This window comes from Oryctolagus cuniculus, chromosome 16, assembly GCF_964237555.1.
Source record: "Oryctolagus cuniculus chromosome 16, mOryCun1.1, whole genome shotgun sequence".
NCBI lineage: Eukaryota > Metazoa > Chordata > Mammalia > Lagomorpha > Leporidae > Oryctolagus > Oryctolagus cuniculus.
This window is the reverse complement of record NC_091447.1, coordinates 30,833,924-30,860,946: the sequence shown is the minus strand read 5'-3', so window position 1 is coordinate 30,860,946 and position 27,023 is coordinate 30,833,924. Positions and strand designations below refer to the sequence as shown.

The 27,023-nt window shown below is 38.1% G+C and overlaps 1 protein-coding gene across 2 annotated transcripts in view; it reads right to left on the bottom strand.

Annotated features, from left to right (window-relative positions):
• The window catches only part of SUGCT (succinyl-CoA:glutarate-CoA transferase), an 825,030-nt gene that overhangs the window by 12,899 nt on the left and 785,108 nt on the right, over positions 1–27,023 (bottom strand). The window lies entirely within an intron of this gene.

Genomic DNA, 27,023 nt, shown 5'->3' with positions numbered 1-27,023 from the left:
CCCTAAAAGGACACAACAGCCGGAGCTGCACCGATCTGAAGCCAGGAGCCAGGACCTCCTAATTGGTCTCTCACATGCTTGCAGGGGCCCAAGCACTTGGGCTATCTTCCACTGCTTTTCTAGGTTCATTAGCAGGGAGCTGGATTGCAAGTGGAGCAGCCAGGATTTGAACAGACGTCCCTATGAGATGCCACAGCACCAGCCCCAAAGCTGTTATTCTTGTGACAATGCCTCTCTGAGGTAAGGCATCTGACAGGGTGGTCTCTCCGTTAAAGGAAACTGAGTACAGACAGACACAGAGTGTGTCTCCAAAGCTAGGAATCAGACCCAAAGTGAAGGCAAATCAGACATCTGCTCTCCAGTGTCTATGGCACTTTGCAAACATTCAGTTCAAAAGATTGCAGACTGACTAACGCTTACCCTTTCAGAGGAAGAGGTTATGTGTGCAAGTTTCATTGTACTTGGATACTTGGATACTTGGGTTGGGATCTCAGCTTTTGCACTTTCTGGCAGAACCAACTTGGACAAATTTTTTAGTTTCCCTGAGTCTCGTGTTCCACTACTGTTAACTGGGTATGACAAGGTTTACCATGCAGATTTGAGATAAGTATTTAATTGAGATAACGAATATAAAGCACTATGTAAGTGTTTGTTAAACCATAATAATACACAAAATTTGTTGGCTGCTATAGTTATGAAAGTTGTCACAGTATCTCTCTGGAAGCTTGTAGTATAAGAGGAAAAGGACATTTATTGCCAGCTACTTGCTGAACACTCAGTCACTCTAAACAGGGTACATCAAGCAGGATTTTAAAAAAACTGTTAGAAATGTATTCTTTTTCTTTTTGAGAGATTTATTTATTTATTTGAAAGGCAGGGTTACAGAGAGGCAGAGGCAGAGAGAGAGGGGGAAAGAGAAAGAGGTCTTCCATCCACTGGTTCACTCCCTAAATGGCCTCAAATGGCCACAGTGCTGGAGCTGGGCCAATCCAAAGCCAGGAACCAGGAACTTCCTCTGGGTCTTCCACATGGGTGCAGGGGCCCAAGTACTTGGGCCATCTTCCATTGATTTCCCAGGCCATTATCAGGGACCTGGATAAGAAATGGAGCATCTAGGACTCGAACGCATGCCCATATGGGATGCTGGCTCTGCAGTTGGATGCTTGACCTGCTATGCCACAGCACCAGCCCCAGAAATGGATTTTATATCTGCACTGTTCACATAAGGACACTGAATCTGCTAAAGCTAAGGTTTTGCTCTAGGTTACATGGCTAAGAGTGCCAGGATGAAAATCTATGTCCACTAAAACTATCTCACATTGAAATGCTCTTGCTTCTCAATCCTCCATGGACAAGCTGGACATTGAGGAAGACATTGCTTCCACAAACTATACCTCTGTGGCTTCATTCAATAAATGGTATTTATGTTTGCAATCCTCTTCATCTCACTTGATTCAATTTCAGGAGAACATATTAGATAGTAGTAACAAGAAGACATTATAGAACAGTACATTTCTATCTCATAAATTGTTTTTCAACCTTCTCTTCACTTGAGGAGTCCATATGAAGAATACAAAGTGTGTAACAGAATGTCCCTAAGTAATGTAGCAAATATGCATTGAGCTCTTTAGAGAATTTCATCATAAAAAACTTTTATACATGCAATTATTGATATGACAGAGACATAGATCCATAACACTATCTAGGCACAGGCAGATGATCCACCACAGACAAATGACAACTTTCAACTAATGAATAAGGTTTACTCTTCTTTGAAGCTTAGTGAAATTCATTTTATCTTTTCAAATTTTCGTTTAAGTGTCCTAGTGCATGGCTGTTTTTGATACTTGGCCCCTTTTCAATAAAGGAGAATATAAGATAGCACACCGTGAGAGGCAAGGTGTACCCCTCTACCGAGAATGCAGCAAATTTGATATTTTAGGAATCTGATCCTTACCCATTGCTCTTTCAGACTCTTTTCAACTTTGAAATTAATTAAAAGCAGTCTTAATTGAAAATATGTCTTTCAAAAGAGAAACTCCATTGAGAGACTACAAACTACCAGAAGTCAATGTCATGTGACTTTGTCTCAATCATATTACCTGAAGAGAGACTACTGAATGGAAAATAGTCTCTTGATTATACCAGCAATCTGGGTTGGAATACAGCTACTGCTGCTGTCACTGTTGCCACTGGTAGTAATAGTAGAAATACACAGTTACTAGTAGCTGGCATAGTAGTAGCTATGACTTTTTAAGAACTTACAATGTGCCAATCATTGCACCAAAGGCTGTATGCACATTGTATTCCAGGATCTTTATAATAATCCTCTCTGGAAGATAGCTTATTAGCAATTTTTGTTTAGAATTGTTTGTTGTGGGTTCAGGCATTGAAGGAAATGGAGGTTAAGGTAAGAGCTTTAGAGTTAAGGTTAGAAGATTAAAATAACTTGCTAAAGGTCACACAGTTAGAAAACAAGAATCAGGATCCAATTTTGAGTCTGTTGGACTCAAGAACTTGAGCTTTTCTAAAACAGTAATGTTCTGAGGTGAAATTTGCATAACACAAAATTGTCCAATTTAAAGTAAATAATTCAGTGCCATTTACTATATTCACAGTGCTGTGACACTACCCTTCTAACTAAGACCACTAACCTACTTCCTGACTATATGGATTTATCTGTTCAGAATATTCCTAAGGATGAAGTCACATAACATGTGACCTTTTGTGTGTGTTTTCTTTGACTTAGCATGATTTTGAGATTCATCCACATTGTACACATTGTATATTCTAAGCACCTGGACTTCACTCAGTAGAGACATACTGAAGGACAGTTCAACTCGATCACTCCTATTCTACGCCATACTCTCCTGGTAGCTTCCCAATCTACAATGAATACTAAAGCTAGCAGCTTAGGATAAAGAGTGTTGTTTTTCAAAAGATTTATTTATTTATTTGAGAGAGAAAGAGAGAGAAAGAAAAAGAGATCTTCCACCCCCTAGTTCACTCCCCAAATGGCCACAATGCCAAGATTGGACCAGGTGGATCCGAGGAGCCAGGAACTCCATTTAGACAATGAGAACATCGGCAGTAGGAAACCAAGTACTTGGGGCATCTTTGGCTGCTTTCCCAGGCACATCAGCAGAAAGCCGGACTGGAAGCCAAACAGCAGGGACTCAAAATGGTACTCCAATATAGGATGTTGATGCAAAAAGCCCCATGATGAAGAGAGTTTAACCCTTTGCATTAAAGCATTTATGTTAGTAAAATATTATTACTTGGCAATTTAAAAAATATATTTACTTTTCTTTGAGAGGTAGAGACACAGAAAGAAAATGAGAGAAAAAGTGAGAGAGCAAGTGAGAGTGAACTCCCATCTGCTGTTTCACTCCTAAATGCCTTCAACAATTGGGGCTGGGTCAGGCAAATGCCAGGAGCCTGGAACTCTATTTATGACTCCCATGTGGGTGACAGAGACCCAACTACTTCAGCCATCACCTGCTGCCTTCTATGGTGTGAATTAGAAGGAAGCTGGATTAGTGAACAGAGCCAGGATTCAAACCTAGGCATTCAGATATAGGATGTGGCCATTGTAACTGATAGCTTCACTATTGTACAATTTTGTTGACTTGCCAGAATAAAGATATATATATATATTTATATATATATTTATATATATATATATTTATATATATATATATTGCAATGAGATAAATAAAATGATGTCAAGATCTCAGAAAAAGCTGAGTCCCAAGGGCCATTTGAAATCTGTTCTTGCAACCCTGTGCAATAATGCCAAGTAGCAAGGATATCCCTCACAGTATAGACTTTGTACAAAGTGAATAGAGTTCACAAAATATTTTTGTTTCAAGAAGGAGAAAATGTTCCACATGATTATTTACATCCAAAGTTCAGAGAGAATGAATAATCTTATTTTCTGTTAAAACAAAGATGAGCAAGATAAGTGGCATGTTCCTTTTTTTTTTTTTTTGCAAAGTAACTTGTATGTCCTCATATGTTTTCAAGCACTTTTGAGCTGTGTGAACTAAAATTGTTAGAATCTCATAGAATCAGTACACACATTTCAAAAATTAGGACAATAATTGAGAATTGATCTGGGGGTTGGTTTGAGCATTGAGTAATACAATATTGAGAATATTCAAGATTAGTAATAGTCAAACTAATCTCTTCCACCTCCCAAGAACCTCTGATCTTAAAAGCTTCTTGAACATGACTTCAGTAAACATGTAAGTGGGAAAAAAAAAGAAATAAGAAAAAGATAACTTTGGTGTTTAGAGGACTCTCCCTAGGAAAGCAATGAAGATCCTTAGATGACAGCTCAGACCTGAAGAGCCAGTAAGACATAAACAGAGATGAACATAAGCCTTCAAAAGAGAAGGCTAAGAAAGCTAAAAGAACCTTAATCATTTAACTAGTATAAATGAAAAGTATGGTTACCTTCCTGGAATTGTACCTATGAAATAAATGAAATCTGTTCTCTTCATATTAATAAAAATAAAAAAGAAACTTTGGAAAACTATAATAAACTAATGGTATATCATATAAGAAAAAACTTAATTAGAAACTCTAGAAACAATTGCATGAGAATCAAGAGCCAAATATGAAGCAAATCCAAAAACATGACAATTTTTAAGTAATTAGTATTGCCAAAAAATTGATTTGACCTTGATTTCAAGAATATTCATTTATGTAGCATATAATGCCTTGTTCATTCTATTTAACAGCACTTAGTATAGTGCATTAAAATCTTTATTTAGTTGTCTGTATCCCTATGTGGACAGGAAGAATGCCTATTCTGTTAATTGGATTCAATGCCTTCCATGTACCCTACAAAATGAAGATAATAGTGGCCAGCATCCTTCTGTAGACACTCACTATGTCTGTGATCTGTGCTTTCCTATTCATGATTTCATTGGACTTTTCAATCCGTGGAAAATACAGACTATCATAACTTAAATACAAATCAGAAAACTCAGCTTCTTCAAGAGTTAATTTGCCTAAGGCTACCCAGCTCATAACTGATAGAACCAAGATAAGAACTCTTATCTGGCAGACTTCTTTGCCATTCAATACAAATCTGTTGAACTAATGACTGCTAATGACAAAGATATTGGATACAGGGAAGAGAGTGTAGGAACATAGTGGATATAACAGTTGGATCTTATTCTTGATTCAATGGAAAGACAACAGAACTTTAAACAAAGCAGTGACAAGACTTACAACAGGGAATATCCTTGTTGCTAGGCAAAGAGGGCATTGAGTTTGGAAATTATTGTGGTTAGAACAAAAGAGATAGTAGCTTGAATCAGGATGATATCTATAGAGCTTGAGAACAATGTATGTGCTTATGAGGTGCTCTGGCAATAGACTGAGGGAATATGCTGATGAATATATGGATCAAGGCAGCTGGGAATGTAAAGAGAGGATAAAATGAGAATTCTGTGTTTCTGGGTTGAACAATTGCTGAGGTCATTTACCAGATGGGGAAAACTGAATAGATTGCATAGGCAAGTTTGGTGCAAGCTGAAGTCAAGGATTCTTTTCTGGACATAAGTTTGGGGTATCGATGAAGTATTCAAGGCTAGATGTCAGTGGGCCTTTAACTATGCAAGTCTGGAATTTGTGAAGAGTTTTAACTAAGATATATACATTCAGAAGCTATTTATCATATAAATGCTCTCATCTGAAAAAAAAATTCCAAGGCAATTGTATTTATTCCAATATCTTTTATGCTTAAGTTTTAAATATAATTTCTCTACCAAGATCAATAGCATCAAAAATGTTTTGTTTCCACAGAAAGTGATTTAATGAATGAAAAAATTAATCTCTAAAGCTCATAATTTTAGAAATAAGTGCATTTAATTAAACAGAGGCCAATATTCTCAGCCTTCTACAGATAATCTTTATTGATTTGAGGACCGACTTCACAGCAGAACTGTGGACTTTGTTACCCATATAAACAGGCAGAGAAAGCAACTCAGAGTTTTCTTATACTGAGTGATAGCCATTAAAGAATAAACTAAGGTGAGACGTTTTCCCTATACCTTAATAAAGATTATCAAGCTGAAAAACACTAAAACAAGTGCATGTCACAGAAATTTCCAGCATACCTAAATCCCAAGTACAGTTCTTATGATGGGCCTTTCTAGCCTAGTGATTGGTAGCCAAGGCCCTGAGGCACCCAACATCTCCCAGGAGACAAGGGATCAGCTGGTTTGGCCTGCAGGTTATATCCACTTATAAGTGAAAACTGCATGTGAACTGCCTGAGGTGCTCTAGAGAATGGTTACTGTATTGTTCTACAGAAATAACAAAGCCTTTTTGCTTCAACTTCTGCATATACTCTTACCTGGGGTGCTGAATGGAGTTAGAGGGATGTGTGGAGGGATTTTGTCAGTTTCTAAGTCAGACACAATAACATCTTAAACTATTTAGTGGGTACATACTATACACCAGGCCTGAGCCTAGCTGTTTTAATTTAATATTCTAATTTGTTCCTCACAATAACATTAGGAAATTTTTGCATTTACTAATGCATTTTATTCATGTATCACAAAAGAGGAAGAGAGAGCTCAAAGAGTCTATAAACATGTACAAGTCCAAATAGAAAATGCAAATATAGATCTGCTCAATTCATAGTCATTGTTTTCATGAAGTAATTTGGCAAAGTGGTTAAGAATGAAATCTCTGCCATTTTTTTACAATTTATCTATTTATTCGAAAGACAGAAATAGAGAGAGAGGTAGAGAGAGAGAAAGGTCTTCCATCTGCTGGTTCACTCCCCACATGGCCCTAACAGTTGAGGTTGGGCCAGGACAAAGCCAGGAGCCAGGAGCTCTTCTAGATTTCCCATGTGGGTGCAGGGGCCCAAGTACTTCCATCTTCCGCTGCTTTCCCAGGCACATTAGCAGGGAGCTGGATGGGAAGTAGAACAACCAGGACTCGAACAGGCACCATATGGGATGCCAGAACTGCAGGCAGCAGCTTTACTTGCTATGCCCTGGCCCCTGCTATTTATTGACTATATCTCCTTGAGTAATTTACTTAAAATGAACTTATGCTTCAATATCTTTATATGTAAAATGGGCATGATAAAATTGTGAGGATTGAAAAAAAAATACTTCTCACAAAACCCTTAGAACTGTACCAGTCACACAGTTAACACTCAGTGTGTTTATCTCTTGGATATTCCTTATGCATTTAACAAACACTTCATGTATCACAGACATCATTATATGTTCTTTACATACTGACTTCATTCAGTCTTACGGTAATTCCAGAAGGCATACTCCTCATCACTTTATAAATGGGGTAAAACAGAGACATACAGGGCAAGTCACTTGCTCAGGATCACAGAGCTAGCTCAGCAGAGCTATGATTCATACCCAGATAATTTTGCTTCATAATCCCAGGTCTTTATTACTGGGCTACATTGCTTCTTGGTGAAAGGGAGAAAGCAAAAGAACAGGAGAATTATTTCAGGTCAACACTGGGGTCAGGGGTCTTGCAATAGAATGTGCCATGGAGTTTCAGGCTTCATCTTCTGACAGTCTTTCTCAATCAAGTTCTAGATTTATTGTGCAAGATGTACTCAATGCAATCTCATTTTTTCAAATTAGTTTGTCATATGCCACCTACGCCCTAGGAGAAAGTCCTGGAATTATGGCCCTATCGATATCATGATGAACCACTGTCTCAGGTTTTTGAGTGAGGTGGTGCCTATGATGCCTCCTTGCTACTCATCCCAGCAGCAATGAAGCCTTCACTGCCCTTTGTAGAAAGCTGTGTGGTTTAAGGCACAAGAAGGGCCAGTGGCTGGGACCCCAGAGGATTCCTCGGACTAGCTCTATATTGTTTTCTATCTGTGTGTTGAGGTCCTATGGTAATGAGACCTAGACTGTTTTGTCTCACCTCCTTTTAGTTCCCTTTCATGATTCTTTTAGACTAAAAAAGGAATCTACCCAATCTATGTGAACATCCCAAGCTACTCTATATATAGAACTTAAGCTACATTTCTATAAGCCAGATCAACTTAATAATGTAAACAGTTGCAGGAAACAGAGGTAGCCAGAAACATGTGGGAAACCATAATGAATATTCAAGTAACAGGAACATGATATCACACCATCATGAGGGAAGGGGCCCAAACAGTCCCTTTCTCCAGAACTCCATGCACCTCCCATCTTAATGATGCATTTCTAAGGCAGTGAAATAACCCATTACTTACTCTTACAGCTAACTGGCAATGGCTCAGCACTAGGGTTAAATGAATTAATTTAATAGGCCAGTCTGACAATAATGGAAGCAAGAATGAATACAATTAAAACTAAATATTTGAGCTGTTTAAAAAAATTCTTATATAGATATCAACTTTCAAAAATATCAAGAATAGTTAAAAGCAAACATCTGTTTTATAATATATGAAATGTTATATCAAACATTTTTATTTTTACTTCTTTGGTCCATTGCTAAGATACATGCTGTAGATACTATTTAATCTTCAAGGCTTACTAGTGTAATAAGAAGCCAAACTTCATTTTGTTGAAAATAATGATAGCTCCAGTATCAAGTTATTTCACAATTTCCCCTCTAGTGCTTGAAGTCATCATCATAACAATAACAATATTTTTTATATGGCGCCTTTCAGCCATAGCATTCAACGCTCCAAATGGAGCCATACAGTTAGAACACATTAAACCCATTAGATGTGAGATAAAAACAGATAAAGCCATAAAAACTAGTAAGGAATGGTGGAAAAAAGCCATAGAGAATAAATATGGCTTTGGACATCTTTAACAGAAGAACTCTGTCTATTCCACTGCTTACAGGATCAGGCATACCAGCGACTCAGGGCAACATGTAGTATGCACTCCCAAGTTGGATGGGTCACCCCGACCTCACCCAGAGTTAAGCTACCATACATTAAGATCATCCATGAGTTATTTTTTAAAGATTTATTTATTTATTTGAAAGTCAGAGTTACACAGAGAGGAGAAGCAGAGAGAGAGAGTGGTCTTCTATCTGATGGTTCATTCCCCAGATGGCATCAACGGCCAGAGCTGCACCTATCCGAAGCCAGGAGCCAGGAGCTTCTTCCAGGTCTCCCACATGGGTGCAGGGACCCAAGGACTTTGGCCATCTTCTACTGCTGTCCCAGGCCGCAGCAGGGAGCTGGATTGGAAGAGGAGCAGCTGGGACTAGAACCCGCGGCCATATGGGATGCTGGCGCTTCAGGCCAGGGAGTTAACCCATTGTGCTACAGCGCCGGCCCTGATCCAATGAGTTTGAGAAGTGTTTTTTTCATTTTTTTATTGAGTTGTGTTGCTTTATTAGCATGAAGAGAACAGATTTCATGTGGTTCATATACATAATTTTAAGAATGTAATTTCTTCCCTTCTTCTTCCCTCCCTTTATTCCATCCTTCTTTCTTTCCATCCTTTTCTAATTTTTGAGATAACATATTTTTAAATTATATTATACTCAAAGGCTTAATTCTCCTCTAAAAAAAGAGTTCAACAAGTAAAAAAGTAAAAGTACCATAGTTCAGCAGAAATATAGGCAAGGGTTGGAAACAATAATCAAATGAACAGATGTCAGTTTCACTCATATACAGTAAATTTTAACTCTACAAAGAGTGTCTCATGTACCATTATCTATAAAAATATTTTCAACTTTGTCTATGGCCTTGTGATAATCATAAGTATTGTCTATCAAATTTCCAATTTCTACTTTGCAGAAACATGGCAGTATATTGTATGTCCTGGCCACCTGTGGTTGGGTGAGGCCATGTTAGCTCAATGACTTGTAACAGAAGAAATAGGTCACCTCCAAAGCAGAACACACGATTGCTAATTTAATGCTCTCTAAATCTCTCTTTCAGTGTATGAAATGGAGGCTGCTCTACCAGCCTATGGCCCTGTCAACCCATGATACACACATTGTGTGAGCAAGAAATACATTTACATTGTCTTAAGATGCTGTTTTGGGGGGGTTATTTTTTGTTACCGTAATATAACTTAGCCTGTTGAGATTGGTCATATGCCTCAATTTTGTTACAGAGTCCTATTTGCCTGGACCATAGAAGCAAATCATAAATCTAGTTCCTAGAACTCCTTTAAAAAGCATTTACTTCAGACTTCCCAAATAATTTAAAATTGCTCATTTTTAATGTAGCCAATTTTGACCAGTGGAATGATGATAACAGCTATTATTTTTTGAGTACTTGCATGTGTAAGGCACTTGGCAAAATGTTTTCCATGTATTACCTTGTCTGATGAACTCAGTGGCTTTAAAAGGAAGGATTATTATTATTTCATTTTATCAATGAGGAAAGTGAGGTTAAGTAAACCTTATCAAATTACACAGCTTGTCAACTAAAGAATTTCACTAAAATTTAGGCTGGCTAAATACAAAGTGCATGCTCGTTAACACTAGGATGTACTTCCTCCCTGCATAATGTGGAAGAAAATCTGTTCTCATATCAGTGGCTGAATAAATACCATTCTTTGGCAGATGGTGTTATAAAGCAGTACTCTATTATAAAGACTTATATATTTCATGATTTGTAATCCATTAAGACATTTATCTTTCATTTGAAAAAGAAACAGGGCGACTTGTATTTGATTTATCTATCTTGTTCTAACCCACTGAAGTGTCATAGAAGATTATCCATTTCCTACTGGTAAAATAAATGGCCCATAAGGAAATGCTATTCATATTCATTAGTAAACATACTCTCTCTCTTTTCAGTGTTCTACTCAAACCTTCTGCTAAGATCTGAAAAATATCAGTCTGAAAGAAGCTCTCCATTGAATGATTCTTTCCAACACTTGTGTGTTTTATTATTACTATTTTCAAAAATTCTGAAAACTTAGGAAGGCTGCAGAAACACCTTGCTGACAATGTGCTCTTTGCCAAAATAATCAATTACTCTGCTTCTTTGCGTTCTCTAATTCAAATATTCAATATGAGCTCTTTGGGTACATTCCCAAGGTTTTGTTTGGTTAGACTTCACCATGGAAAACAAAATTGGTTCAGCTGAAGTCTGTAGCCAGAATATTTTAAGCTTCATAGACCTTCAAAGTAGTGACCTTCTCCTCACCTCCTCTGCCTCTGCGCTCCATTAAGGAAAATACCGGAAGAAGTTTCCAGTCAGAGAAGCCAGACTGCATTTCGATTCAATTTGGAGAGGAGAAACTGAATGGAGCTGGAGCAGGTGGTTATTTGTGGCTCATACCTCAAATGAGCTTTGAAAAGTTCCTTTGTAAACCTTTAAAGGTCTTTTGTAATTTAATAAAAAAAAATCTGGACTTCTTAGTCTCCATATAAAGGAATCCATTTTTTATCTATCATCTTCTCCTCACAAATAATATCATATTCAAAGCAAATAGAGAATCAAGAAAATTGGGTCCCCAAACATGCCGCTGGGAAAATAGGGACTTAATATTTCCTGAAAGAATTAAACTTGGCTTCTTCCTTTCTCTTTGCCTATGAAGTTTAAATTGAAGAGTTTTATGAGAATGTCCTTTCTCTCTGTGGTCTCAATAGCTTCAAAATGTTCATGGAAAATACAGATTGTGACAAAGCTTTGAATGGATTTCAAAGTATTTTACACCAAAATACATTTGGCTTTTAATTTCCATGAATTTTTGAAATGCTTTAGTATTTCATCTTTGGCACAGCCATTGTCTCCATCAGGGCCTCTTATTCCCCTGTTTGACCCTTGATACCTGGCTAGCTCCAGTAGTCCTATCTCTGAAAAGTCTCTCACACATAGCAACACTTTGATTTTTTTCTGCCACCACCTTGGTTCAAGTCACACTGAATTATGGGGAAAACTTGTTCAATTTTCCCCCAAGCTGTTCTCTCTAGCTAAACTTCACTGTCCCCTAGACCACATGTTGACCTGGAATGCCTCTCAGCTTGGCAATACTCAAGTACACATTATTCCCAAAGCTATTCTCAAGCTAACTTGATATTTTTTTCCCTGAAGTCCAAAGGAAAATCTTTCTTTACCTCCATGTAACATGTGGTCAGTTTTCCTATCAATGTACAACCCTTTTCTAGTCATACCATATCTTATGATCTGTTTTGAGATCAAAATGAATGTTTTGTTCATCGTGCATCCTTCGCAGCACCTACCATGTGGTAAGTGTTCAATAAATATCTGCTGAAAGGATTAGACCAAAACATTTTTTAAACCCTATAGATTACTAGATCAGGAAGCAAGGCCACAAGAAACATAAAATATAGAATCAAAAAGCAGATCCAAGGTAACTGAACAGAGGTGCCTTGTACTCACTTATGTCACAGAGAGGAACTAGGACAACAAAGGAAGAACCACATTTCAAACAGATTGACTGGTAGAGAACTCTGGAAATATGTAAAGTAACAGGAACTCTAAGCAATCTGGAGCATCAGAAAGACAACACAGAGAGAAGAGGAAAGCTAAATATAACTCCTATCCTGGCTCCTAGCTGGGAGGAGGGGACTCCACATTGCCAGGAATAGGAAACAGAAAGCTCAAGGACCTCCATCATTGCAGGAGACCGGTAGCCTTACATATAGTAGAATCCCAGAGTACGCACAAGTTTTAAATTCAGTCTGGGAAACTGACTGGGGTCTGAGTGACTGCTTTGCTTCAACAAAGGAAATCATATTGTGCTCTCATCAGGCCTTAGAACCCAAGGTGCTACAGCGTAATCCACTGCTTGACCCCATTCTGTCTTAAAGGCTCCTAGGAAGCCTTAGACATCACCAGAAGCTCCCAGAACAAGCGTGCCTCACAGAGCAGAGGACAGACTCCTCAGCATCTGACAAGTGCAGGGTTGCTTTGCCAAGGCCCAGTCACCCTCCTTGTTTACTGAGGGGAAGTTCCCCACCGCATCTTAGGGATCAGCACTGACAGCATCTGGTACACAAGCCCCAGCAGACCTGGGGAAGTCCCCCTCCATGTTTCCTAGATTAGGATTCTTGGGGACCAGAGCACAAACCCCAGAATTACCTTTCCTCATCCTGCAGGACCTGAAGATAATCCAATAGACCCCACAGCTACTCTTGTTCACTTTGCAGTATCAAGGAAAATATCTGTCCCCCTCTTGCCACGCAGGGCCTCAGCTGCCAGTACGTAAGCCCCAGCAGGATTTGAGGAAGTTCCTTTCCATATCTCATGACCCAGCAGTGCACAAGGCTCAATGTCAGCTGTGCTTGCTACAAGACCCGGAGAAGGCCCTCTGTGTATTTCAAAGCTCCATAATCACTGCTGTAAGTGCTCAAACCCTAGCATCATCCACATTCACCTTGTGGAAACTGGAGATGATCTCATCCGAGTCTCACAGCTCCAAGACTGTAGTTTTTGGTTCAATGAGCCTCCCTGTCAAACAAGCTTTCCCTATGAGATCTTGTTTCAGTACCTTTTGTTTGCTGCAACACCAAGACCACAGGCATTGATGTTATAAGATGCAGCATTACTAATACTTACTCCAGGAACTTCACAAAAGTCCTTAACACAGTCCACATATATACGACTATGGGTGTTGGTGCTATAATCCCTGAAGTCACACACACTGATCACCTGTTTCCCACAGCTCCAGAATTGTGACTGCCAGTGCTCATTCCCCTGCATAATATGTGCTTGCCCTGTGGGACCTGGGTAAGGCCATCACCAGGTCCTGTATCTCTAAAACTGTGGCTATTGGTCCTAGAATTCCCAGAGTCACTTGTACTTACCCCAGGGAGTCTGGAAAAGGCCTCATTTGCATTACATTGCCCCAGGACTAAAACTTTCAGCAAGTAATCCCCAGGATATCCCAAGCTCACCCAGTGGGAGCTGGGTAAGGACTCCATCATATCCTGCAACTCTGGGAGTGTGATTGTTGGTGCTATATTCCCTTCAGTCACCTGCAGTCACTTTATGGAAGCTGTATAAGGCCTTATCTGCATTTTATTCTTTTAGGCCTACAGTAGCCAGTGTGTAAGGCCCAGCAAATATGCGTTCACTCTATGAAAACTGCATAAGATATACTCTGTGTCCTGAAGACTGGGTCAGTGATCAACAGGACTATATTCCCAGTAACCCCACTCACTCAATGGGACATAGGAAAGGCTCTGTCTCCATTGTATTGCTGTAGGCCCTTAATGGCCAGTGTATAATTCCCAGTATAAACTATGTTCAATCGATGGGACTTGAGTAAGTCCATCACATTCCACAGTGTCGGGAGACTGGTTATTGGTGCTACAATATGTGATCCCAAACCCACTCAGCAGGACCTGAGAAAGGTACCCTCTTTGTCTGAAAGCACCAGAGATGTGATTCATTTCATCACAAACCCAAGTGCTATCAGCACTCAATTCTGTGATCTGAGAACACATTCACTGCAAATTCATACCACTACCTTTATGATGTGCTGCAGTCTAGACACTGAGAGTGACACAGAAACTATTCAAATTGATTTCAACTAAATAAATTACATGGAGGCTACACCTCTGGGCTTATCTAGAACCAAAGAAAAGCAAGCACACAACTGATACCATGCATCCCCTCTAAATGGAAGTTTTCCTGGATATAAGGTACTTCACAGAAAAGAAGCAATCGACATACCAGATGTACAGAGAACAAAGTAGGGACACAATGAACACAGAAAATGAGAGAAGCAAGACACATGCAAAGGAACATAATCATTGTCCAGAAATAAACCTTTACTTAAAGGCAATTGATGAAATGCCTGTAAATGAATAAAAATAATGTTCTGAAGAAAACTGAATGAGACACAAGAGAATACAGACAGATAATTCAATTAAATGAGGGAAAAAATACATGATATGGATGATACATTGAAGAAAAAGTATATTTTAAGATGTAATCATAAATCTTGGAGTTAAAAACTTCAATCAATGAAACAAAAATACAATTGAGGGCTTCAATGATAGAATAGACCAAGCTAAAGAAAGATTTCTGATCTTGAGAACAAATTTTTAGAAGTAATGCAGTCAGACAAAAATAAAAAAAAAACATTAACAAGGATTAAGACAGCCTATGATACATTGTAAGCAAACAGATATTCATATTATGTGAATACTTGAGGAGATGAGAAATCTATTAAAAATGTATTTAATGAAATAATACGTGGAAACTTTCCAGGTCTTGAAAAAAATGTTCATCCATTGATGGGAAGCACAAAGGACCCCTGCTAGACTCTACAGAAAAAGACCTCCAAGGTATAGTATAGTTAAACTCTCAGAAGTCAAAGACAGGGGCTAGCGCTGTGGCATAGTGGATAAAGTCACTGCCTGCAGGGCTGGCATCCCATATGGGCACCAATTTGAATCCTAGCTGCTCCACTTCCAATCCAGCTCTCTGTTATAGCCTGGGAAAGCAGTAGAAGATGGCCCAAGTCCTTGGGTCCCTGCACCCACGGGAGAAACCCTAAGAAGCTTCTGGCTCCTGGCTTCAGATTGGCCCAGCTCTGGCCACTGCAGCCAATTGGGGAGTGAACCAGCAGATAAAAGACCTCTCTCTCTCTCTCTCTCTGTGTAACTCTGACTTTCAAATAAATAAATAAATAATAAAAAATAAGTCAAAGACAAGAAGAGAACTCTAAAAATAGTGAAAGAAAACAATCAAGTTACATATAAAGGAAAATCCCCCAGACTAACAGCAGACTTCTCAGCAAAAACCTTACAGGACAAAGAACAAAGTGACGTATATTTAAGATTAGGAAAGGAAAGAACTGTCAACCAAGAACAATATATTCAGCAATCCTATACTTCAGGAGTGAGGAGAAATAAAGTCTCCCAGAAAAGTAAAAACTGAGAGAATACATAACCAACAGAACAAACCTTCAAGAAATATTTAAGGGAGTCTTATATTAGAAGTAAAGCAATGATGAGAAAACACATGGAATTACAAAATTCACTTACTGAGCAGATGCACAAAAGAGAGAGAATGTGAATAAAACTTTACCATGATAGAAAACTGTCAAAAAAACAAAGATAAATAAGAAAGACATAAACAAGAAATATATAAAACAATCAGTAGGCAACTAACAAAACAGCAGGAGTAAGTCTTTATCTATCAAAAACAACCTTGAATACAAATGTATTAAATTCCCTAGCCAAAAGGAATAGACTGAAAGTAAAACTCCCTTCACTGATAACAATACACATAGGCTGAAAGAGAAGGATTTCAAAAGGTATTCCATGCAAATAGGAACTAAAAGTGAGCAGGAGAAACCGAACATAACAGGTAAAACAGACTTTTCCCCAAAACTATAAAGAGAGACAGGATCATTATAAATGAGTAAAGTGAATGACTCAGCACGAAGCTATACCAATTGTGTATGTGTATATTCAACACAAGACTATCCAAATATCCAAAGAAAATTTTATTAGATCTAAAGGCAGAGGGAGACTCCAATGAAATAATAGTTGTGGATTTTAAAACCCTACTGTCATTAGATCATCAAGACAGAAAATCAACAAAGATACCTAACAGTTGAATGACAGTACAAAGTAAATGGTCTTAGTAGATATTTATAGAACATTTCATCCAACAGCTGTTAAATCCACATTTTCTCATGAGAACATGAAACATTTTTCCAGGGTAACCATATATGAGGCCACTAGTAAAATATCAGTTAATTTTTTTAAAAAAATTATACCACAACAGAATAAAAGTAGAAAAAAATGGAAAATGTGTAAGTATATGGAAATTAAACAATATGCTCCTAGATGTCCAATAGATCATTAAAGAAATTTAAACAGAAATAAAAAAATTCATCAAACAAATTATAGTGATAACAGCATATCAAAATCCGGCACATAGAAAAAGGAGCATTTATGGGGAGCAATATGTATTTTTTTATATAGTAATAAGTGTATTCATCAAAAAAGGAAGATTTTGAATAAATAGTCTAATGATGCACCTCAAGGACACAGAAAAGCCAAAACAAGCACAATCCAAAATAAGCAGGAGGCAACAAATAATGAAGGTCAGAGAAGAAGTAAACATCAACTTAAAAGCATACAAAAGATCAGGGCTGATGTAAGTGGGTAAAGCTACTGACTGCAATGGCTGCATCATTTGTGGGCACTGATTTGTGTATCTCTGCTCCGTATCCAATCTAACTTACTGCTAATGATCTGGGAAAAGCAGCAGAAGATGGTCCAAGTCTGGGCCCCTGCCACCCTTGTGAGAGACCCAGAGAAGCTTCTGGCTCTTTGCTTTGGCCTGGCCCAGTGTTTACTATTGTGGCAACCCTGGGAGTGAACCAGTGTAAGGAAGACCTCTCTGCTTCCCTGTCTCTCCCTCTCACTCTGACTTTCAAATAAATAGATAAATAAATCTTTAAAAAACACACAAAAGACCAACGAAACAAAAAGCTGGTTAACTAAACAGATGAATGGACAAATATTTAAACAAAGAAAATGGAAATACTGAAATTAAATCACAAATTAAAAAGGAGACATTACAACTGATACCATGGAAATATAAAATATCTTAAGAAACTACAATGCAAAACTACAAGCTAGCAAATTAGAAAGTCTTGAAGAAATGGTAAATTCCTGGACATATACAACTTACCAAGATTGACTCATGAAGATACAGAAAATCTAAACACACCAAGAAAAATAACACGATTGAAGTAGTAAAGTCTCTCATCAAAGAAAAAGTACAAGATCTGATGGCTTTACATACAACTGAATTCTTCAAAACATTTAAGAGGAAACAATCCGATACTTTTCAAACAATTAGAAAACATTGAAAAAACAGAACTCTACTATGCTATTTTTATGAGGCCAGCAGAGCAATACCAAAACCAAAGACCCAACAGAAAAAAAAAATCTACAGATCAGCATCCTTGATTAATTAGTGTAAAAGTTTTCAAAAAAATATATAGCAATCTTAAATCAATAGCATAACAAAAATGATCATAAATCATTATCAAGTGAAATTTTTTTCCAGAACACAATAGTTCAACATTCTCATATCCATAAGCATAATAAACCACACCATCAGAATGTAGAACAAAATGATGTATGATTACCTCAATATATTAAAAAGATAAATATGATAAGGCTTAATACTGCCATGTAATAAAAATTCTCAATAAACTAGGCATAAAGGAAATATCTTAAAATAATTAATGCTAACTGTCAAATGAACAAGCAGTATTATACAAAATGGAGAAAATTTAATGTACTTTCCCTAAGATGGGGAACAAGATAAGGATGTCTACTTTCACCACCCTTATTAATCATAGCATTAGAAGTTTTAGAAAGGGGGCGGAGCCAAGATGGCAGAATAGTGAGGGCGCGCACCAATAGTCCGGGAAAATTTAGTTTAATAAAAGGGGAGTTACAGTAGCCTCAGAAAAAAAGAACCAGGAAAATATTGCAGAGGAAACTCTTCTGGATCGAGTGGCTGCGAATCAGAGGACCTACTGGGAGAACAAGGTCGCCCACCGCACGGAAGCCGAGCCGCGGGACCGAGCTGTGGAAGCCGCAGGGTCTGCACGCCGGTGCTCGAAGGGGAGTGCATGCCACACAGACAACAGCGGGGAGACTTGGGACGTCCAGGGCTCCGAGTCCACACATCGTCGCTGGAAGGGGAGGTGAGCTCAATAACCTGAGACATTGGTGGGGAAACGGGGGTCAGAATCTAGAGGGGGGCTGGAAAGTGCATCAAACTCACTACCGGAAAGAAGGAAAAAAAAAAGCTTCGGGGTTTCTCTTCCCCCTAACCTTGCAAAGGTTGCAAGGCTGCAAGGCTTGAAGAATTCCCAAGAGACAAAGAGCAGGCCCGCTCTCTGGCTCTCTGGATTTACATATCAACGGGGGAGAGCTAAGGAACTGAGTCACTACAATTCAGTAGCCTAGGCAACCCAGTGGGAGTCCAGAGGAGCCTAAATGGACTCTGGGGGTAGAAGCCAGAGACTGGAAGCTAAATACCATCAATTCTGCACAGCCGTGCCCTGCGGTGTTACTTACCCCCTGAATAAATAAAATAAATAAATAAATAAAAAGAGAGAGATTTACCACGCATAACCTGAGGGTGTCACCTTTGCACACCCTTAACCAGGAAGAACCAAGCAGAGCCCTCAGCCCGCACCCATCTCAGGCCTCCAAGGCTCCTCCAACAGCAGGCAGTCCACTTAACACGGACATAGTATAAAAAAAAAAAATGCACAGTGACGCAAGAAGAATTAACTATGCCAAGTAACAAACACAGAAATCGAGGGAACAAGATCAACGATGACACTATGATGCCTCCAAAAACACCCCAAACCAAGATTATGAAGATGATGAGATAGAAGAAATGCAAGATACGGATTTCAAAAAATTTATGATCAGAACATTTAGAAGTTTTCAAAAGCAAATCCTTGAACTACAGAAATCCTTATTGGACAAGATTGAAAATCTCTCTCGTGAAAATGAAATTTTAAGGAAGAATCAAAATGAAACTCAGAAACTAGTAGAACAGGAAAGTGTGATAGTGAAGAGAAATCAAAATGAAATGAAGAGCTCAATAGATCAAATGACAAACACATTAGAAAGCCTTAAAAACAGAATGGGTGAAGCAGAAGAGAGAATATTGGACTTAGAAGATAGAGCACAGGAAAACATACAGTCAAACCAAAGAAAAGAAGAGGAAATTAGAAATCTAAAAAATATTGTTGGGAATCTACAGGATACTATTGAAAAAACCAACATTCGAGTTCTAGGAGTTCCTGAAGGCATGGAGAGAGAGAAAGGATTAGAAGGCCTTTTTAGTGAGATACTAGCAGAGAACTTTCCAGGTTTGGAGAAGGACAGAGACATCCTAGTACAGGAAGCTCATAGAAACCCCAATAAACATGACCAAAAGAGATCCTCACCACGACACATGGTAATTAAACTTACCACAGTGAAACATAAAGAAAAGATCCTAAAATGTGCAAGAGAGAAACGTCAGATTACTCTCAGAGGATCTCCAATCAGACTCACAGCAGACTTCTCATCAGAAACACTACAGGCTAGGAGGGAATGGCGAGACATAGCACAGGTGCTAAGAGAGAAAAATTGCCAGCCCAGAATATTATATCCTGCCAAGCTCTCATTTGTGAATGAAGGTGAAATAAAGACCTTTCATAGCAAACAGAAATTGAAAGACTTTGTGGCCACTCGTCCGGCCCTGCAAAAGATACTTAAAGATGTGCTACACTCAGAAACACAGAAACACGGCCATCAATATGAAAGAAGGGAAAGGAAGAACACCTACCAGTAAAAGAGCATGGGAAGCTCAAAGCATATACTAGAAAATATTTCCGGGAAAATGGCAGGGCAAAGTCACTACGTATCAATAGTCACATTGAACATTAATGGTCTGAATTCTTCAGTTAAAAGACACCGTTTGGCTGACTGGCTCACAGAACACAACCCAACTATTTGTTGCCTACAAGAAACACATCTCTCTAACAAAGAGGCATGCAGACTGAAAGTGAAAGGTTGGAAAAAGATATTCCATGCCAACAGAAACCAAAAAAAAGCAGGTGTAGCCATATTAATATCAGACAAAATAAACTTTAATACAAAAACTGTTAAGAGAGATAAAGAGGGACACTATATAATGATTAAGGGTTCAATTCAACAGGAAGATGTAACTATTATAAATGTATATGCACCTAATTACAGGGCACCAGTCTATTTAAAAGATATGTTAAGGGACTTAAAGGGAGATTTAGATTCCAATACAATAGTACTGGGGGACTTCAATACTCCACTCTCAGAAATAGACAGATCATCCGGACAGAAGATCAACAAGGAAACAGCAGATTTAATTGACACTATTGCCCAAATGGATCTAACAGATATCTACAGAACTTTCAACCCTACATCTACAGACTTCACATTCTTCTCAGCAGCGCATGGAACCTTCTCTAGGATTGATCACATACTAGGCTGTAAAGCAAGTCTCAGCAAATTTAAAAGAATTAGAATCATACCATGCAGCTTCTCAGACCACAGCGGAATGAAGCTGGAAATTAGCAACTCAGGAAACCCCAGAAAGTATGCAAACACATGGAGACTGAACAACATGCTCCTGAATGAACACTGGGTCATTCAAGAAATCAAAAGAGAAATCAAAAACTTTCTGGAAGTAAATGAAGACAACAACACAACATATCAAAACTTATGGGATACAGCAAAAGCAGTATTGAGAGGCAAATTTATAGCAATAGGTGCCTATATCAAGAAATTGGAAAGGTACCAAATAAATGAGCTTTCAGCGCATCTCAAGGACCTAGAAAAACTGCAGCAAACCAAACCCAAATCTAGTAGGAGAAGAGAAATAATTAAAACCAGAGAAGAAATTAACAGGATTGAATCCAAAAAAAACACTACAAAAAATCAGCCAAGCGAGAAGCTGGTTTTTTGAAAAAATAAAAAAAATTGACACCCCATTGGCACAAAAAACTAAAAAAAGAAGAGAAAAGACCCAAATCAATAAAATCAGAGATGAAAAAGGAAACATAACAACAGACACCACAGAAATAAAAAGAATCATCAGAAATTACTACAAGGACCTGTATGCCAGCAAACAGGAAAACCTATCAGAAATGGATAGATTCCTGGACACATGCAATCTACCAAAATTGAACCATGAGGACATAGAAAACCTAAATAGACCCATAACTGAAACAGAAATTGAAACAGTAATTAAGGCCCTCCCAACAAAGAAAAGCCCAGGACCAGATGGATTCACTGCTGAATTCTACCAGACATTTAAAGAAGAACTAATCCCATTTCTTCTCAAACTATTCAGAACAATCGAAAAAGAGGGAATCCTCCCAAATTCTTTCCATGAAGCCAGCATCACCTTAATCCCTAAGCCAGAGAAAGATGCAGCACTGAAACAAAATTACAGACCAATATCCCTGATGAACATAGACGCAAAAATCCTCAATAAAATTTTGGCCAATAGAGTACAACAACACATCAGGAAAATCATCCACCCAGACCAAGTGGGATTCATCCCTGGTATGCAGGAATGGTTCAACATTCGCAAATCAATCAATGTGATTCACCACATTAACAGACTGCAAAAGAAAAACCATATGATTATCTCAAATGATGCTGAGAAAGCATTTGATAAAATTCAACACCCTTTCATGATGAAAACTCTAAGCAAATTGGGTATAGAAGGAACATTCCTCAATATAATCAAAGCAATTTATAAAAAACCTACAGCCAGCATCCTATTGAATGGGGAAAAGTTGGAAGCATTTCCACTGAAATCTGGCAATAGGCAGGGATGCCCACTCTCACCACTGCTATTTAACATAGTTCTGGAAGTTTTAGCCAGAACCATCAGACAAGAAAAAGAAATCAAAGGAATACAAATCGAGAAGGAAGAAGTCAAACTATCCCTCTTTGCAGATGATATGATTCTGTACTTAGAGGATCCAAAGAACTGTAATAAGAGACTATTGGAACTCATAGAGGAGTTTGGCAAAGTGGCAGGATATAAAATCAATGCACAAAAATCAACAGCCTTTGTATACACAAGCAACGCCATGACTGAGAAAGAACTGCTAAGATCAATCCCATTCACAATAGCTACAAAAACAATCAAATACCTTGGAATAAACTTAACCAAGGACGTTAAAGATCTCTACGATGAGAATTACAAAATCTTAAAGAAAGAAATAGAAGAGGATACCAAAAAATGGAAAAATCTTCCATGCTCATGGATTGGAAGAATCAACATCATCAAAATGTCCATTCTCCCAAAAGCAATTTATAGATTCAATGCAATCCCAATCAAGATACCAAAGACATTCTTCGCAGATCTAGAAAAAATGATGCTGAAATTCATATGGAGGCACAAGAGACCTCGAATAGCTAAAGCAATCTTGTACAACAAAAACAAAGCCAGAGGCATCACAATACCAGATTTCAGGACATACTACAGGGCAGTTGTAATCAAAACAGCATGGTACTGGTACAGAAACAGATGGATAGACCAATGGAACAGAATTGAAACACCAGAAATCAACCCAAACATCTACAGCCAACTTATATTTGACCAAGGATCTAAAACCAATTCCTGGAGCAAGGACAGTCTATTCAATAAATGGTGCTGGGAAAACTGGATTTCCACGTGCAGAAGTATGAAGCAAGACCCCTAACTTACACCTTACACAAAAATCCACTCAATGTGGATTAAAGACCTAAATCTACGTCCTGACACCATTAAGTTATTAGAGAACATTGGAGAAACCCTTCAAGATATTGGCACAGGCAAAGAGTTTCTGGAAAAGACCCGGGAGGCACAGGCAGTCAAAGCCAAAATCAACTATTAGGATTGCATCAAATTGAGAAGTTTCTGTACTGCAAAAGAAACAGTCAGGAGAGTGAAGAGACAACCGACAGAATGGGAAAAAATATTTGCAAACTATGCAACAGATAAAGGGTTAATAACCAGAATCTACAAAAAGATCAAGAAACTCCACAAAAACAAAACAAACAACCCACTTAAGAGATGGGCCAAGGACCTCAATAGACATTTTTCAAAAGAGGAAATCCAAATGGCCAACAGGCACATGAAAAAATGTTCAAGGTCGCTAGCAATCAGGGAAATGCAAATCAAAACCACAATGAGGTTTCACCTCACACCGGTTAGAATGGCTCACATGCAGAAATCTACCAACAACAGATGCTGGCGAGGATGTGGGGAAAAAGGGACACTAACCCACTGTTGGTGGGAATGCAAACTGGTCAAGCCACTATGGAAGTCAGTCTGGAGATTCCTCAGAAACCTGAATATAACCCTACCGTTTGACCCAGCCATCCCACTCCTTGGAATTTACCCAAAGGAGTTTAAATTGACAAACAAAAAAGCGGTCTGCACCCTAATGTTTATTGCAGCACAATTCACAATAGCCAAGACCTGGAACCAACCTAAATGCCCATCAACGGTAGACTGGATAAAGAAATTATGGGATATGTATTCTTTAGAATACTATACTGCAGTAAGAAACAACGAAATCCAGTCATTTGCAACAAAACGGAGGAATCTGGAACACATCATGCTGAGTGAAGTAAGCCAGTCCCAAAGGGACAAATACCATATGTTCTCCCTGATCGGTGACAACTGACTGAACACCAAAAAGGAAACCTCCTGAAGTGAAATGGACACTATGAGAAATGGTGACTTGATCAGCATAGCCCTGACTGTTAATGAACAACTTAATACATTATCCCTCTTAGTAGTTTTTTTGTCTGTTCTACTTAATATGACTGGTTTAATTCTGTAATTATCACACAGTTATTCTTAAGTGTTGAAAATTAACTGAAATGTGATCCCTGTTAAACATAAGAGTGGGAATAAGAGAGGGAAGAGATGTATAATTTGGGACATGCTCAAGCTGACTTGCCCCAATTGGTAGAGTTAGAAACATACCAGGGGATTCCAATTCAATCCCATCAAGGTGGCATGTACCAATGCCACCTCACTATTCCAAGTGATCAATTTCAGTTCACAATTGATCATAATGAAAGGACTAAGAGTCAAAGGGAGCACATAAACAAGTCTAGTACCTGCTAACACTAACCGATAGAATAAATAAAGGGGAGAGTGATCCAACATGGGAAGTGAGATACTCAGCAGACTCATAGAATGGCGGATGTCCTAAATAGCACTCTGGCCTCAGAATCAGCCCTAAAGCCATTCGGATCTGGCTGAAAAGCCCATGAGAGTATTTCAGGCATGGAAAGCCAAGACACTCTGGCAAAAAGATCTCTGTGAGTGAGATCCCAGTGGAAAGAACAGGTCTTCAAAGAAGGAGGTACCTTTCTCTGAAGGGAGGAGAGAACCTCCACTTTGACTATGACCTTGTCTAAACAAGATAAGAGTCGGAGAACTCAAGGGGCTTCCATAGCCTTGGAAACTCATGACTGGTGCATAGGGAGATTACTGATGCCATAAACAGGAGTGTCAATTTGTAAAGTCAACAACAGGAGTCACTGTGCACTTACTCCTCATGTAGGATCTCTGTCCTTAATATGCTGTACATTGAGGCTTAATGCTATAACGAGTACTCAAACAGTATATTTCACTTTGTGATTCTATGGGTGTGCAAACGGTTGAAATCTTTACTTAATGTATACTAAACTGATCTTCTGTAAAAAAAATAAAAGAAGAAAGAAATTATCAATTCCCAACTTGACTCTCACTGGGATTAAACATGACAATAGGTCTGATCTGATTTCATCATCATTAAAAAAAAATCATCTATTATTTTTCACTTTATGTTCCTGTGTGGGAGCAAACTGTTGAAATCCTTACTTAATGTATGCTAAGCTGATCTTCTGTATATTAAGATAATCGAAAATGAATCTTGATGTGACTGGAAGGGGAGAGGGAGTGGGAAAGGGGAGGGTTGTGGGTGGGAGGGACGGTATGGGGGGGAAGCCATTGTAATCCATAAGTCGTACTTTGGAAATTTATATTCATTAAATAAAAGATAAAAAAAAGAAGTTTTAGAAAGAACAATTGGGGGAGATAAAGAAATAAAAGACATCCAAATTGGAAAGGAGGGAGTCAAAATATCCATGTTTGTGCATGATCCGTTTTACAGATAGAAAAACCTAAGTACTCCACCAAAAAGCAAAAAGCTATTAAAACTGATAAGCAAATTAAGTAGCAGGGTATAAAATCACATACAAATATGTTGCAGTTTTATGTACCAAAAATGAATTGATGAAAGAGAAATCAAGAAAGAAATCCAATTTATAATGCCTATAAAATAAAGTATTTTAAAATAAACTTAACTAAAGAAATGAAAAGTTGCTACAATAAAAATTATAAAATGTTGATAAAATAAATTATAGAGTACACAAAAAGATGGAAAGATATTCTATGTTCATGAACCTGGAATTAATACTTAAAATGTCCATACTACTCAAAGCAATCTACAGAGTCAATGCAATTTCCATCAAAACAACAATGCTATACTTTACAGAAATAGGAAAAAAAATCCCAAAATTTATTTGGAACCACAAAACACCCAGAATAGCCACAGCACTCCTGAGCAAAGAAGTAAAGCTGGAGGCATTACAATATCTGATTGCAAAGCATGCTACAAAGCTATAGTAATTAAAAGGGCATGATATTGGGGAAAAAAACACATAGAGCAACAGAAAAGAACAGGGAACTCAGAAATTAATTCATGTTCATATAGACAATTGTTGTTTGACAAAGGCACCAAGACCATATATTGGGGAAATGATAATCTCTTCAATAAATGGTTTTGTAAAAACTGGATATACATATGTAGAAGAATAAAAGTACATCCATATCTCTCACCATATAAAAATTAACACAATATAGATCAAAGACCAAAAATTCAGACCTGAACCTATGAAATTTCTGGAAGAAAACATTGTTAAGCAGAATAAGCTAGGCACAGAAATACAAATCCCACATATTAGCCTTCATATGTGAACACTTAAAAAAGTCAATCTGATCATATAACAGTAATTACAAGAGGCTAGGAGGGGTGAGCTAGATAGAGAGAAGTTGGGGAATGGATACCAAATCACAGTTAGACTGAATAAGTTCCTAGTGTCACCCTACACAGTGGGATGAATATAGTTCACAATAACCTATTATTTATTTTCTGAACAAACATATGAGACAAGCTCCATGAATCCAATCATAAAGTAATGACTGAGAGGAAAATGTTAAAACACTGATTTTATCAGTACACAATGCACAATGCATATATGTATAATTACTGCTAAATTTTAATTTTAAAAAGCATTTGAAAATTTTTTAAAAAAAAAGGAATGTCAAGACTTACAGATTGGTGTACTTTGTACAAGATGGGTAAATGGAGTCATCTTAACTCTTCTCTTTCCCTTACATGCCTAACTAGCCAGCAAATTATGCTGACTCTACCTTCAAAATACATATAGATTCCAACCACTTTTTACAACCATCCTGGTCACAGCCACCACCA